Source organism: Scophthalmus maximus, chromosome 4, assembly GCF_022379125.1.
Source record: "Scophthalmus maximus strain ysfricsl-2021 chromosome 4, ASM2237912v1, whole genome shotgun sequence".
Taxonomy (NCBI): domain Eukaryota; kingdom Metazoa; phylum Chordata; class Actinopteri; order Pleuronectiformes; family Scophthalmidae; genus Scophthalmus; species Scophthalmus maximus.
The window spans coordinates 3,574,039-3,588,655 of record NC_061518.1 but is presented as its reverse complement, the minus strand read 5'-3'; positions in this window follow the sequence as shown (position 1 = coordinate 3,588,655).

Below are 14,617 nucleotides of genomic sequence, written 5' to 3'. Positions count from 1 at the left end.
TGCATCTCTTTCTCTGATGTTGAGACAGTCACATATACTGAATCTTAAGATCTCTCCTCACGACTTCACTTCCGTGGATGACCTGTTGAGGCTGTTAATGCTTTATGTTTGTTTCTTAGGAGAGTTCAGTCCCTTTTTTTTCCTCCCTCAGCAAGTCTGAGGTAAATCATCTGCAGGCTACCTCACATGTCCCTGTTTATTTTTTTACGCTACGCATTTTCTTGGAAAACGTGGAGATATGAGCCTCCCTGCAGGAAAGAGTCATACTTTGTTTGTTTGTTCCATCCCACATAGCACACTGGGGGGCAAATTGTTTTTTTAAAAACCCTGAGCATATCTGACTTGGATATTTGTGTGAGCATGTTTGCACTTTAAAATGTTGGTTCAAATACTTCATTAAACATGCATGAGTGCAAAATGGACTGCATTTAAATGGGCCCCGTTAATGTAGCGTTTTCAAGTCTTGTCGGCCACTCGCATTACTTTAAAATGCATGTCTCATTCACACGCTGTTGACTCAGCTCCAGGAGCAGTCGGAGGTTCAGCGTCTCACTCCATGACACTTAGACAACAGGGTTCAAACGTCGCTCCATATTGCACGTACAAACGATGTAGCCACGATGTGACATACTGGCAAGGAGGGATTTAATGAAGTAACAATATTGCTAGAAAAAAAAGCCCTATAATATTCACTAGCTACGAGTAAAAAAACACAGAATTTCTGACATTAAAGTTTTAATTTTATGAGAAAACAAGGGGGGGGCGCTGGACATTTCCCTGAGCTACTCTCGTTAAATATATCATATTCCTGAAATTTGTTTCTGCCAGCAGCTACAATTTACAAGACTTGGCCAAATTCCAAGATTCGTGGCAAATTTAACAAAAACAGTCAGACGACATACAGACATACTTTAGTTTGAACTTGTTTGTATCAATTCGCTATTTGGAGAGTAGCGCACTGTGATTGTGCATGACAGCGGAGGTGAATGAAAGACTGCATGTAGACTGAGCAGATTGAAATATCGCTTTTCTACAAAGTATTATCAGATTTTTCGGACTTTTTTTCTCGTAAAGCTACGACTTTAATGTCAGAAATTCCGTTTTTTTGTCATACAATGGCATTAATACGGCGTCGTAACTATTGGCGTATTTCTGACTTGCAAAATACATAAATCCATAGCATATCCTCTTTACATTAATATGCAATGTAATCCATTGAAATTACATGAAATCATATTTCCTGCAAAACCCATTTGAGTTGCCCGACCAACAGTATGTAACGCTGCGTTGAACCAGTAAATCAAGCAGCTAGCCTCCAAATGTGTTTCATGCGTCGCCGTAATTTGTCTCGTTTGCCTCCATATCACCCCTCTGGTTTAAAATGATTATCTTCCATAAGCGCCTGCGAGGTTATGCAGTTGCAGGGATACTAGGACACGAGACACAAAGGCTCCTCCGGGTTCTGACACTAAATATTCATGCTGTATATGTATTCCCACTTTGTGACCTTCGTGTGTATAAGGGCAAAGCAGAAGAAAACTTCTGTGGCCCAGCGATAAAACCGATGGGTGATTTCAGCGTAAGGTTACTGCACATGCAGGAACTGAACTCGGTAATCGCGAGTGCATGAATCTGATTGTCAGTTCACATTTTCCGGAGGAGCGTGGTTATTAAGTGCCTCCATTCTGATGTAGTCGAAATTATGCTAAAATAGCATTTCTGCTGGCAACTTGATAGATGATTTAAATCGCCTCCGCTGCTCAACCCCAGCACATTTTCTCTGGGATTTATTTTAATCAATTCAGATTTATTTAAATCAATTTCGTGTTTATTTCTCTTGAGGTTCACTGTTTTGTTTGTCTAATAAATCCACTCCTACAACGGCTTACATGAACTCACAGGAAAAGGATTAGCCCTCGGAAAGTAGGACTTTCCCAGATTAGGGAAAGGGAAGAGGATGGTCACAAGATAAGGACAAGAAGAAAAAAGAAAAAAATATTCCTTAATTAAACTTGGTTTAAAGAATTAATCTATATATCTATCCATCCATCTATGTTAAAACTGTTAACAGTCGGGAGAAAAAATTTGTGTGACATCTCTAAAACCAACAGTCACAAAATAGCAGCAAAAATATATTATATACAGTCAATAAAATGACTAAAATAACCCCCCCCCCCCCACACACACACGCGCACACACCAAATTTCAACATTCAACAGGACAATTAGCGAAAAGACTTATTAAAATGATTTTTTTCCTGCAGAGATAAATTCCTCCCTTTCATTGCAAAAACACGACGAAAAGGTGCCAATAAAAATATGTTGAAATATTATTTAACCTTGATACTTATTTAATTTTCTTTCACCTGCAAAAGACCAAATCAGTCCTCAGATACAAACTGATTTAAATGCCAACAGGTCATTCACACGAACACTTCCGAGTCGCGGCAGCGAGATGTGCCTCATCCCTCTCTCTTTCTGACTTCGTCTGATATGATGTGGACGTGGCGTTAGCACGCAGGAGATACGATGCGCTATTACCCGCCGAGCGTGTAGTTACTAAGCAGCGTGCATTTCCATACAAATCGCATTTGTTTTCTGCTCAGCCGCTGCAGAGTAATGAGCAGCTCCGGTGAGTTTGGACGATAACAGGAGGGAGCTCGTTTCCACGTACACCCAAAACTCTCACTACGTCCCTCTGACACAAGACTCGTTTGACCACCTCAAGATGCTACTTGTGTGAACACGAGCAGCTGGTATCACCCATAGAAAGCGTTGGGATTTCTATTGATTTCTAAACAGGCGATAAAACTCAGATGATGTTTGATTCTGATGTAAAATGAAGAGTTTTACAACTTTTAAAGCCGCAGTGTGTCATTTCTTTGTACTTTTCTGGCTGTATCTGCTGATAAAGTTGCAAAGCGCAACCAACTGAGCATCCGACAGGGGACACTTTAGGGCGGCGCGACGCTGATTCCATTTCCGGTTTCCCGCAGCGCTGGAAATTCAACGCAAATATTCTGAACCGTTTTTCTGCAACCACATTCAATGCTGCGTTCCATTATATCTCGGAGCTCGGACCCCGGAAGTCGAGGTGGTGATTTTTTTCCGACCTCCCGAGTGGAACGCAGCACAACACGACGTAGCATGCATGGCAAACTCGCACGGAGGTCGGGTCCACCTCATGTAACTATATTTAACTCATTCAAAGTGGACGAAAAATGATCGGTTCTTTGTTGCAGGTGATTATACATATATGAACACACAGTTATGGACAATATATTCAATTTTTGCGAATACGTTCTTCTTAATGCGACACACTGTAGCTTTAAGTACTTTGGGGAAGCCTGTTGTCATAGTTAAAAGAAAAAGTGTAATGACTGTTTCATCCTACATTTTTTTTCTGATACAACATCCACTTCTTACATGACAGAAAAAAAACTATCATTTAAAAGGTTTATTAAGATTCTAGAACATTTAGACCAATGAAAGAAAACTCTGCATACTTAAAGAACCAGTAAAGAAACTGTGGCTTTCGGGAATTACTCACATTTTGGAGAAGAAGCTGGATAAGAAGTGATCCACCACACAAGACCTGATCTTTGTTGTGATGGTTCATTTCCCAACTTCTATTCTCTCCACACATTAATTCTAATTACTGTTGCCGAGCTGTTTCACCTTCCCCTCTGCAAGGATTCTCAGACTTTCTGTGCGCGGCGGCCTCCCCACGCCAGACATTCCTCACTGCCAGAGAGGCAGCGAATTCATCAGATGACACGCGCAGAGCCAAACATCTGCACAGGTTAACACCGACTACATGATAATCGCAGCGTTTAGAGCCTCAAACAGGAGACACAGTTTATATAATGCATCTATTCCTGTATAAAATGAAAAAGAGAAAGCGTTTGAAGGAGTGACATCTCTCACGTTGACTGAACGTGGACACTTTAGCACCTTGCCAAGCTCTGCAGGGGCACTACACAATAAATAGTTTGAGGGTATTGGACCTGGCCTTGGAGGACGGGTCACATGATGCCAGACAGAGGCCCCTAGAGGTTTCGCTCATCTTAGTTAATCTGTGTTTTGGAAACAGCGTGTTAATTCTGCCACATCTGCCCCGGAAAAAACAGACCTGTTTTTTTTCTTGAACCCCGAGAGAGGATTTGATCAAAGATTTGTCCAAATAGCACCGTTTCTTTTAATGAGCCAGATGTCTGCCGTGTAGAAAAAGTATGATGTGCTGCCACCTGGGTCATATATATTTAAATAAAATGAAGAAACAAGAAGAGAAAAAAAAAACATGCCACCAAGAGAAAAAGAAAAAAGAAAAGGTCTCTCTTCGAGCTGACCGGGTGCTTTTCCTCACTCTTTCTTTTTTATGATGATACATCTCGAACGTGAACAGATGAAAGCACGCCCGCCGAACACCTCTGGTTTCAGATGATGTTTTTCTTTTATTGTTTGTTTTTGTATTTATTACATTTTTGGACATTCACTGATATAGTTTTTTGGTTTTTTTAATGAACCGTTCTTACAATATTTGTGCAATTCAACTGCGCTATCTGTGAATTTTTTAAGGCTGTAGAACACAGATTGCCATTATATATGTACACGCCCATTCTACGCCAAGTCCTACTATAATTGGCATCAGACATAAGACATGGGCCGCCGAATCATCTAACACAGCCATAATTTTGTGGGAGAGTGGCTTGGCATAGTAAGTGCCTATTAAAAACTTGAAATGTTTAAAAAACATGATTAAAAAAAACAAAACAGTCCACGATGAAAAACAGCCTGATTGTGCAAGTGTTCTGTTCAGCGAGAGACCTGTTATCATTTAACCCGGAACCTTCGTAGCAAGGCAGCCAGTGAAGTGATGGGCGGGTAATGTGACATTTCTATTTCGGCCTATTTTTACCAAGTGAGTAGTCTTGCAGCTCATGGGGGTTAACTGCAACCGCACTGCAATTTTTCGCTTTCCTCAAGATTTCAGGCAAATGATTTATCCAACTGATATTCTTTCTTTTTTTCTGTGGAATTGTGGAAATAAACAAGAACAAGACAAAAGATGGAAGACTGCTTTAATCATGACCTTTTCCTAATTGCACAGTATGCATTGTTGACGGCATCAGTTTGGTCTACACTGTAGGTGTTCCTAACAAACTGTCAGCGGAGGGTTGTGTGCGATATCGCACAGTGTCTGAAGGGTAATTTATTTTCCGTCGCATAAAGCGCTCACCTTTTTTTCTCGCAAGTTAATTAAAGATACCACTCGAGCTATCGATCATACCGTGTTCTTAGAAAACAAAACCTGGAGTCGAACATGCATAAGTCAGTCTTTATCAAAATAGCAAGTCAAAGTGCAATAAAATATATACGGAGGTATCTGTATGTTTTATGAAACATCCTGTTTTTATTTATTTCACTCAACACAATGGCTGCTCCCCTCCCTCGCTCCCTCCCTCTCTTATTCCAGTGCCTAATTTGAAACCGCATCACAGTTTGGCAGCTAAGTAAATTGAGTTTTTCCAACAGGAGTGCTTGTTTTCCATCCTTGCCGGTTGAACTTTGACCCCAACGACCCCCCCCCCAAGTAGGTGAAACTGAATCATTGGTTTCTGTTGTTCTCTACCTGCATGTTATAATTTGCAAAAGCTCTCGCTCACCTTCCGCAGAGGTCAAAAAGTCCTTTTTGCTCTCCAGGAAATCAGTTTTCCCAAGGTGCTGTTTTACTCAGCATATATTTTACACAAAATCCTGCTGTGGACCAGACTTTCACTGAATAATCGTAACCAGTACATACATAGCAGTGGAATTACCTGCACTTATTCGCTTTACCTTCCAAAGCAACACAGTATTTAGTAGGGATAGCCCGATTAGGCCTGTCACGATAACTCCTTTTTGCTGCATGATATATTGTTCCAGAAATTATTGTGATAAACAATATTATCGTCAATTTAAGACCATTTTTCGATACTGAATCATGTGAGCTTGATGGTTGCGTATGCAAGTCCTACACGATTTGTGTCACTGCTGAGAGAAATGTTAGCCAAAGTTCAGACTTGCATTTAGGCCTCAGTCAAAACAAGCAATTTGAATACATGGAGCCTATGGAAAAATACTAAGAAATCCATATTTTTTTGACATGTATAGACCAAACCAGCAATTGATTAATCATTCGACGAGATACAATCCAATGTTCCATATCGGTATCGGGGCAATATTGGCCAATGGCAAAATGACTAGATCGGATATTGGAAGAATTAAGAAGTACAATACGATCCGATACAGTAAACATACCAAAGAAATGCTTATTTACATATCTACTAAGACTTGAAACACATTCCGCCATCATATTGTATGTTAATTTATTATTATTTCATGAACAGTTTACAGTTCAATTTATGTTTGAACGGTGCTGATCTAAAACAATTCTGCCAAAAGTTCTGTGAGGAATAAAATAGCAGAATTCCATAACTCAGTCATGTTGCTGGCTATGTATGTCTTCCTCAAGGGGAGTTGATTATTTGTTTCACAGTTGAGTATGAGATTTTAGAGGGCTAGGTTAAGCATCCTGAACAACGCATTATGAATATTTTGGGGAAGAGATTGTATGCGCTTCAGTAACACTGTAAAGTGAAGCTGTCTTCACACTTTTGACACGTCAACTCCCCATTTACATTTAATTAAATCGCACTTGACTTCCCGTTGTAAATATCAGACGTTTTGAAAAATGAACATCACTCGTGGAAATTGGTTTGGTGTTTCACCGCAAGTTGTTGTGGAAAACCTTTGTGCTCACTTGCTTTGCTTTTGGGCTTAAATTTGGAGATTTGTAAATAAATAGTGAGCATAGATCCACTAACGCGAAACCGGCATATTTGTACATCTAGTATAATATCAAAAGATATTGGTCTAAGGTTACTTCTTTGTTTTTTTTAAATCACATTCTAATCTTCAAAGATTCCCATTAAACGGACATATTCATATTCAATAAGATGATAATAAAAATGTCATAGCACAAAGATCTCCACTTGTCTCTTTGATTATTCAGTGTTTCCATTAGTTTTGTCCCTGTGTGAAAGGAAAACGGTGTTTTATGGGCACGGTATAATTGATGCTGATGTGAGTAACCACTTAAAAAGTGATGATACGCCACCATCATTATAATTACCGTGAAATCCCACCGGGAACTGAGGCCGGAGTTAAAAGAGGGAACTCATTTCCAATGTTGTGTCCTATTACTCTTTTTTTTAAACTATTTTTTATAAACGTCACAACAACAAGGGGGAAAAAATAATAGTTTTCCCTTTTAATATGTTTCGATAAACACGGTATTTAAAGCGCACACCCTTGGGATCGTTTTTTTCGTTTCACAAAGCCCCGAGATTAATTCAAGTCATGTTTCAATGGTGCACTTGGAGAAAGAAAACACGTAGAAACAACACTTGGAGTAATCACTTAATTTAATGGAATGCATTGTCTAAAAGTGGTGTTTCATCCAGGAATGGATTTTAGAACTGTGGCACTATAGTCGTTCTACCAGTACAGGAAAGTCTTTCTTAGACAACATGTACAATATAATTGCGCCTGATAAGTTTATAGTCAATTTTGGAAATGGGTATCTGTTACATTTCGTTGTCTGTTATCGTCCCTCTCAGATTCACAATAAGAACACTGTCTTTTTGAAATCATAATATCAATTATGAGTTTTTCAGTCAGTGACCTTATGTACCTTTTATTAACACATATCCACCTTTCTCAGACTGCGAAGAGAAATAAAAAGTAACTATATAAAACAAACAAACAAATGGCCGCCACGTTTTTGTAGATAAAATAACATTTTATATATTTTCGGTGTCAAGGGGATATACTAAGTATGTATTGGACTTGTAGATTTTCAGCAATATTTAATTCAAATAATAATAAACATTTAATATGTAGTGCTTTTTGGTGAATTCCATCCTTCAGGTCACCATCATCCATCCATCAATTATCTATACTGCTTATACAAGAAGTTCAATTGTAACGTGGACTTTTTGTTTCAATTGAAGTTACGATAACAAAAAATGTCAATCACACTTTTTATGAATCATTGTAATTTTTATTCTGTTAAAGAACAAATGGAACCTAAATGCATCCTTCCCAGGCAAATAACACAAGTAGGACGACAGAAGTGAGAAGAAACAAGTGTCAGAGTTCCATAAATACAGTTTGACAGTATCCTGCTTATATTGATTTCCGAGACAGAAGCGTGTATATATGTCATTTTCCAATCCAACAGTTGTCAGAGATGAAAGTAGAAGAAAGAAAAACAGGATGTACTCACAGAAGAAATACAATGCTTTTGAATCCAATAACTATGCTGTGTCATTCCCGGGCATGTTATTTAAAGCCACTGTGTGTGTGTTTAATGTCTGACGTTGACGGTCCTCAGTGGTGGAATCAGAAAATGTACCGACTCTGAGATCTGAGGAATCTGACCTTTGAAAGAGCCGTAGACTCACAAGCCAAACAAAGATCTCTTCCTACGGATTTTATGTCATAGGCCTGAATAAATTATTCATCAACGTTTGTTATTAATTTATTGCTAATAATATTTGCTGTTATTAATTCAGCAGCACTCTCACTGCGTTGTCAAAGGTCAAAAATTTGGCGAAGAGAGAAGCACGAGACTGGAGCTGACGTTCGAATCCCCCAGTGACATCGGCCAACTCAGCAGAATTAAAGGAAAAATTCATATCGGGAAGCATTCGCAGCTGGTTAGATGCAGCGGAAACAAATTCATCATGGCAGCCAGTGACACCGAAGGGTGAAATCACATTCGCCTGTGTCAGACGGGGCCTCGTCAAGGGGTTAACCGACGGGCGAGCTCGTTACAGAGAGACTAACAGAAACGTTGTGTACGTGTCGAGCTTTTAGCATTTACAGTACAAACGTCCAGAGTTTGATGCAGCAGATTGACATGTAAACTTGAAATAAGATGGTGAAAAACTTGTGAAAATCTCTCTAAATGTCAGTGCGCGCGCATGTGCACAAGTGTCTGTAAAGTATCTTATAATGAGAATTACTTCTCTATACCTTTAACCGCTGGAGTGTATTTCCAATTTGGCCATGAGTCTATTAGCACTCAGTTTCAATTACCGGCGCTCTAATGGATGTTGACACTGAATCTACTCCACTTGCAAATCCAGGAAGCTCACTGGCTTCAGAAGAGCAGGAACGTCTCGTCAGCAGCGGCAGCAGCAGCGGCAGATGCTTTTGAGATTCGATGTGACAGCACCAGAGCGGACGGCCTGCCGAGTCTGACGCTCATCTCGGGAAGCTGGAGTGGATGGTTTCGAGGCTCGAAGTCGTAACGGAACTCGCGAAGAGACTTTATGATTCAAAGGAGGCGGCACAGCAGGTTCACGTGCAGGACTTTTCCCCTGGCAATGTTAACATGTTCCTGGCATGGGGAGGGGGGGGGCGTATTCCTTGGGTGCAGATTGGCCGCCACTTGAGAAAAGCTGGAGCTGGCTTTCAATAGTTCATTTTAAATCCTCTAGCTCTGGTTTCTTCCTGCGGTGTCCAGCCTTGCTGTCCCACAGCTTTCATGAGCAGAGAATGATTTCCCCTCGGGGTCCCGGCCCCAGTTTGCTCTGTTCCACGTCTGCACAGCACTTTTTCTATCCAACGAGACATTTCAACCATCAATCAATAGATAGTCACAGTGTCCAGCAACACAACGGAATGCTATCCGCAAACCTCTGCTCTCAAACCCATTGGCTCGGCTCTGATAAACACAGCTGTCCACCAAGACTTTAATTCTCCACAATCTCACCTTCACCCACCTATTACACTTTGGGTCCGTCTCACTTGGTCCTAACCCTCCGTTCTTCCACTTCACTTGAAGTCGGCATCTGACCACCCTACGTTTGAAGGTCTGTTTGAATGGGTAGAAAGCCCCTACCCCTTGATCTTCAAAAGATATGGGACACCCTACCCTACACGGGAATGCTCAAAATGGAGGGGTAGGGCCAAGTGGATGGGAATTGGGACGGACCCATTGTGTTGCTTATGTAAACCTGATCACAGATGAGTTGCGTCCATTTATATCCACTGGACTGTGACTTTTGTACTAACACGCCAATAGACCCATGAACGAGGCGACGGTAAAGCAGGTTCTTTCTCAATCGAGAAAGCCGACAGCCCAAGCAGGAACAGCTAATACTTTATTAGTGTGACGCCCGCCGAAGTAAAAAAGATAATGAATTCCACAATAAGCCCACTTCCTGTCACAGTACATGCCTAGTTTTGATTCTTTGAGATTACAATTTATACTTCTTTTTTGTCCTTCCAAACTGAACATCCACAATATTGATCTTGACTTTGTCCATTGCTCTGGTCAGCTGTTACTGTTTAGAAGAAAAAAAGTGCCTTATAAATAGATTTGATTTGACTGACTTTGTTGAGTTTAAATTACCTCCTTGGTACGGCAGTGCAACTGAACGTTTAGTCATTGATTGAGCAAGGGTATAATCTCAACTTGTCCAATTTAGTCTGGGAAGCTTTTTTTCCACAACACTTACTGCCGACATCAAAAGAAAAAACGTTTTTAGAAAGCACAAATTTATAAAAAAGGATAACTTGATACACTTGATAGTCACTTTTATTTTGATATCATAGATATTATTTGATGCATGGCTCGAAACCAATTTGATATCAGGAGGGACCCAAATGCAGGACACAGACAGGGGGTGGGGGAAAGGGTGGCTGTCTAGGCTTAATTCTGGAGCTGGTGGGTATAGCTGGCAGACGGGCAGGTAAGGTGACGGGCAAACAGGCAGGCGGGAGATGCTCCAGGGACACGAGGAAGAGGAAGGTCATGCGATGCAAAATAAGAACAGAGAACAACAATTAATCAACCTGGAACATTTCCGACCACTGAGGTTGAAACAACGATCTATAGCAGGAAATGGATGGAGCAGCATGTAGACATATACTGCAGGTTGATGAGGTGAAGGAAGGCGGGTGACCCCGGCGCAAGGGGAGTGAGGACGGGAAGCCACGCCCACGACAACACACTCAAATAGAGACAGATGGAAGAACAAACGACCACTGCTGTAACATACCACTCCTCTGCTTGTACCTAATGCCAAGTGCCCTGAAAACTGCCGATAAAAACAGTATATTGAAAATTTGCAGGCAATGCTGTATTAAATGAATATTTAAAAAAAAAAGAATATTGAGTTATTTTCAGAGATTGTAAAACACAAACCTTGTGGTGTCAAACCCCGCTTGCAAAAAAGGTGCTCCAGACACGAATACATTAATGTCACAGCGCTCGTTTGATTCAGGTGATTGACATGCGATCTGACACCCTCGAGCAAAATAAAACAAGGTACAGTAAATTAGCTTGTTAGCTTGTGATAGAAAAAAATCTCTTTTTTTTCTTTGTACGTGACATTATCAGAGGCAGTTAAAAAAAATGAGCCCTCGATATCGGCAGCTTCTCACATTTTGAATCCCAACAGGGGGAATGGAAATAGAGATAATTATCAAATGAATCAATATTAATATATGTCTTTTCAAGAAGTACATATTAACAACGCAGTACTGGCTCCTGTCAGAGTGAAATAAATGAAACAAAACTCCAGAGGAATCAAATGATGTGATCTAGCACGTAAAGATTCCCCCCTTGCAGCAAGAAGAATTTTAAATTCATGAACTCCAAACTTTTCTTGTGAACCTCACTTGCCCCCTCATTAACTCATATTATTCTCCGTCTTTTCTCTTTTTTTGACAGGCAGCAATAGTGTGAGTGATACAATCAGTGAATCTAACAAGCATCAATTTCGGGAGCAACACGGACAAACTGCCGGTGATTTTTTTTTATTCACCCGACATAATGATACGTCTTGCCAGAGAGAGAGGAGCGTCAAACTGGTCTGGTGTCAAAATTACTCAAATATGACTTCTATACTTCTATGAAACTGCTTTAAAATGCACCTTCTTTTTTTAAACCCTCTGATTATGTAGTGGATTTCAAAAGAGCAATGATCTGCTGCAAGAAAAGGTGAAAAACTAAACATAAAAAATAAGTGGAAAATAAGTCCACACTGATAAAAAAAATACTTCTGTCTTTTGACAGAAAAGACGAATTGCACTGAATCTCTTTTTTTTTTTCACATTTCATATGCGATATTATTTTACCACTGATAAAAAATTTGTAAGTTAAAGGTGTCTGCATACATGTGACGGTTCTGCAGTTTCGTCAAGTCGCGTCTGGATAATGATCATTTCTGCGAGGCTCAGATCTCCACTGCGCGAGCGCGCGGCTGTCTGCTTTCGAGACTTCTGTCTTATTACATGTCGGGAGCGGCGGGATTCTGCCGAGCTGGCCGGTTGAAAATCAGACCCGAGAGGGATGACAACCGCTCTGTGGGCATTAACACCTTGACACGGTAACATTCGCCCATTTTTCACAAGGCCCCAGAGCTGACTCCACGCCTGAACCTCCCACTCTGTATATTAATAATTGCGAGGCGTCTCGCTGGCAGACACGCCGTGAGCCCCAACCTGAATACGTGCACTGCAACGTGTCAAGGTCCTGTCATGAGGAGAAGAGTCCGTGAACGCTGGCTCTGCATAACAGGAAGTTAGAGAGATGTGGGCATTTACAAGTCAGAGGGGGGTCGAATGACAGACGCCAACAAGTGGCATTATGGGAAAATTGATCGTTAGTGTTGCAAAATGTTTCTCACAAAGCTGACAGCTTTATAGGGCGCGATATAGCTAATCCCTGTAGCCCTTTAACTGTCACATATAAATGCCCTTTTACCAGCTGTTGTCTACCTAAATCTTTTCATGAGCCAAAAGCCTAAAACCTCAGTTAACCTTCTGAAATCGTGAGGACTCGACACTTTGTCCTCATGATCCAGACATTTCTTCTTAAGGTCCTCACAAAGACAAACACAACAGTACACACAGACACGCTACCGACGGTTCTTAGCATCTCTCACATTTTTCCAGTAAGTGGAAAAAAAAGAGGCTCAACCTGTCACTTGTACTTGCAAAAGTAATATTTTTAAAATGTAGATTTTTCTGTAGAAGCCGTAATCTACTTTTAATGACAGAGCTACTGAAAGAGTGCAGCTCTCTTTCCGTCAGGCCGCGAAAGCAAGTGAAGAAATGGCCACAAAACGACGACAAAGTGGTCGATTGAAGTGACTTTAATGCAAATGCGGGGAGACGCGGAGACACGGTGTGATACTTCAGTTGGATTTATTTTTTCATCCTGAATATTTTTTAGGAAAAAAAGAAATTTCTGAGAAATTACTATGGTTTTAAGATCTATTCATAGGGCACAATTGGATCACCAAAAATTTAACTTTTTGACTGAGCTACTTGCGAAATAAGTGCATTGTAATTAAAGACGCAACAGACAACTCTCGTGCCCCTAGTGGTTACATGTGGTACTATTGTTCGGTCACTGTCGTGACAGTAGCAAGACGATTCGGTTCCTTTTGTTCCTCCCATCAACGGGATTCTTCTTCTCCTGTGAGGTTGAGGTGTTTCGGTCGGTGGTTCAGGACGTGTTCTTGGGCCACAACCAGCTAAGAGATCGCAAACGTGATTGGTTGTACAGTCTTCTTCTTTGTCGTTGTTAACGGCGGTTTGCAACAAGCGTAACAGGCGCATTATTGGCCGCTTCTGCTCCGGAGTTTCCCCTTTATCCTTTGATAGTGGCAGATATTAAAATGTGGCGGAAAAGCGAAAGAAGAGCGGCAAGATGAAGTGACTTTTTTACTGTAGTACTGTATTTGTTTTAAAAAAAAAACTGTCGAAACACCTGTTGGAACCGATTTGTTATTTTGAATCACGCTCAGCCGCTACAATCACGCCTCAGTCCCAGGTCAACTCAATCACAATGACTGACAGAGTGTCGACACGATCAATATCCCTGCTAAATGTGCGAACCAGATCCGTGTAGAATATGTAAGAGGATTATCACGGCACACTTAGGCGTTTGCATTTTCACAAAATGACGGGGTAAGTCATGTATGTCTCGGGCTGCTGATGTTTGCCTGGAATCCTGCGTGTACATCCCTCGTCTTCCCTGACAAGCACGGACTGAGGTGTGCATCACACTCCAAACATTCCTCTCCTCATTCCCCCGGCAACACGATATGCCGTGCAATGCAAACACTGCACTCGAGGCAATTCACATTAACATACTCCTGCTCTTCTTGTGAGCTTTACAGTATCGCTCTTCGTCGCTCATTTCCATCTCTTATGAATAATTCGTGGCCGCGTTCCTCTCACACTCAGGCAGCTGAATGTCCCGAGGTCGGGCGGGCACCATGCATGCATACGACATGACATAATTTCATATCGCTGTATCACACACTCAGACAGTTATTACTGTCATGTACCTCAGAGGAAATCACAGCTTCTCTCCTGGAGGGACTAACACTATCAAATTAGGGTCCACTGAAGCCCTTTACCTGGTTGATGAATATCTCCCTTTATTGTTGCCTTCATTGATTAACCAACTGGGGTTAAACCCTAAATAAATATCCAATGGTGGTCAATTTTTCTATGAGAACAATTGACGGTGTTTCATGCAAATAATA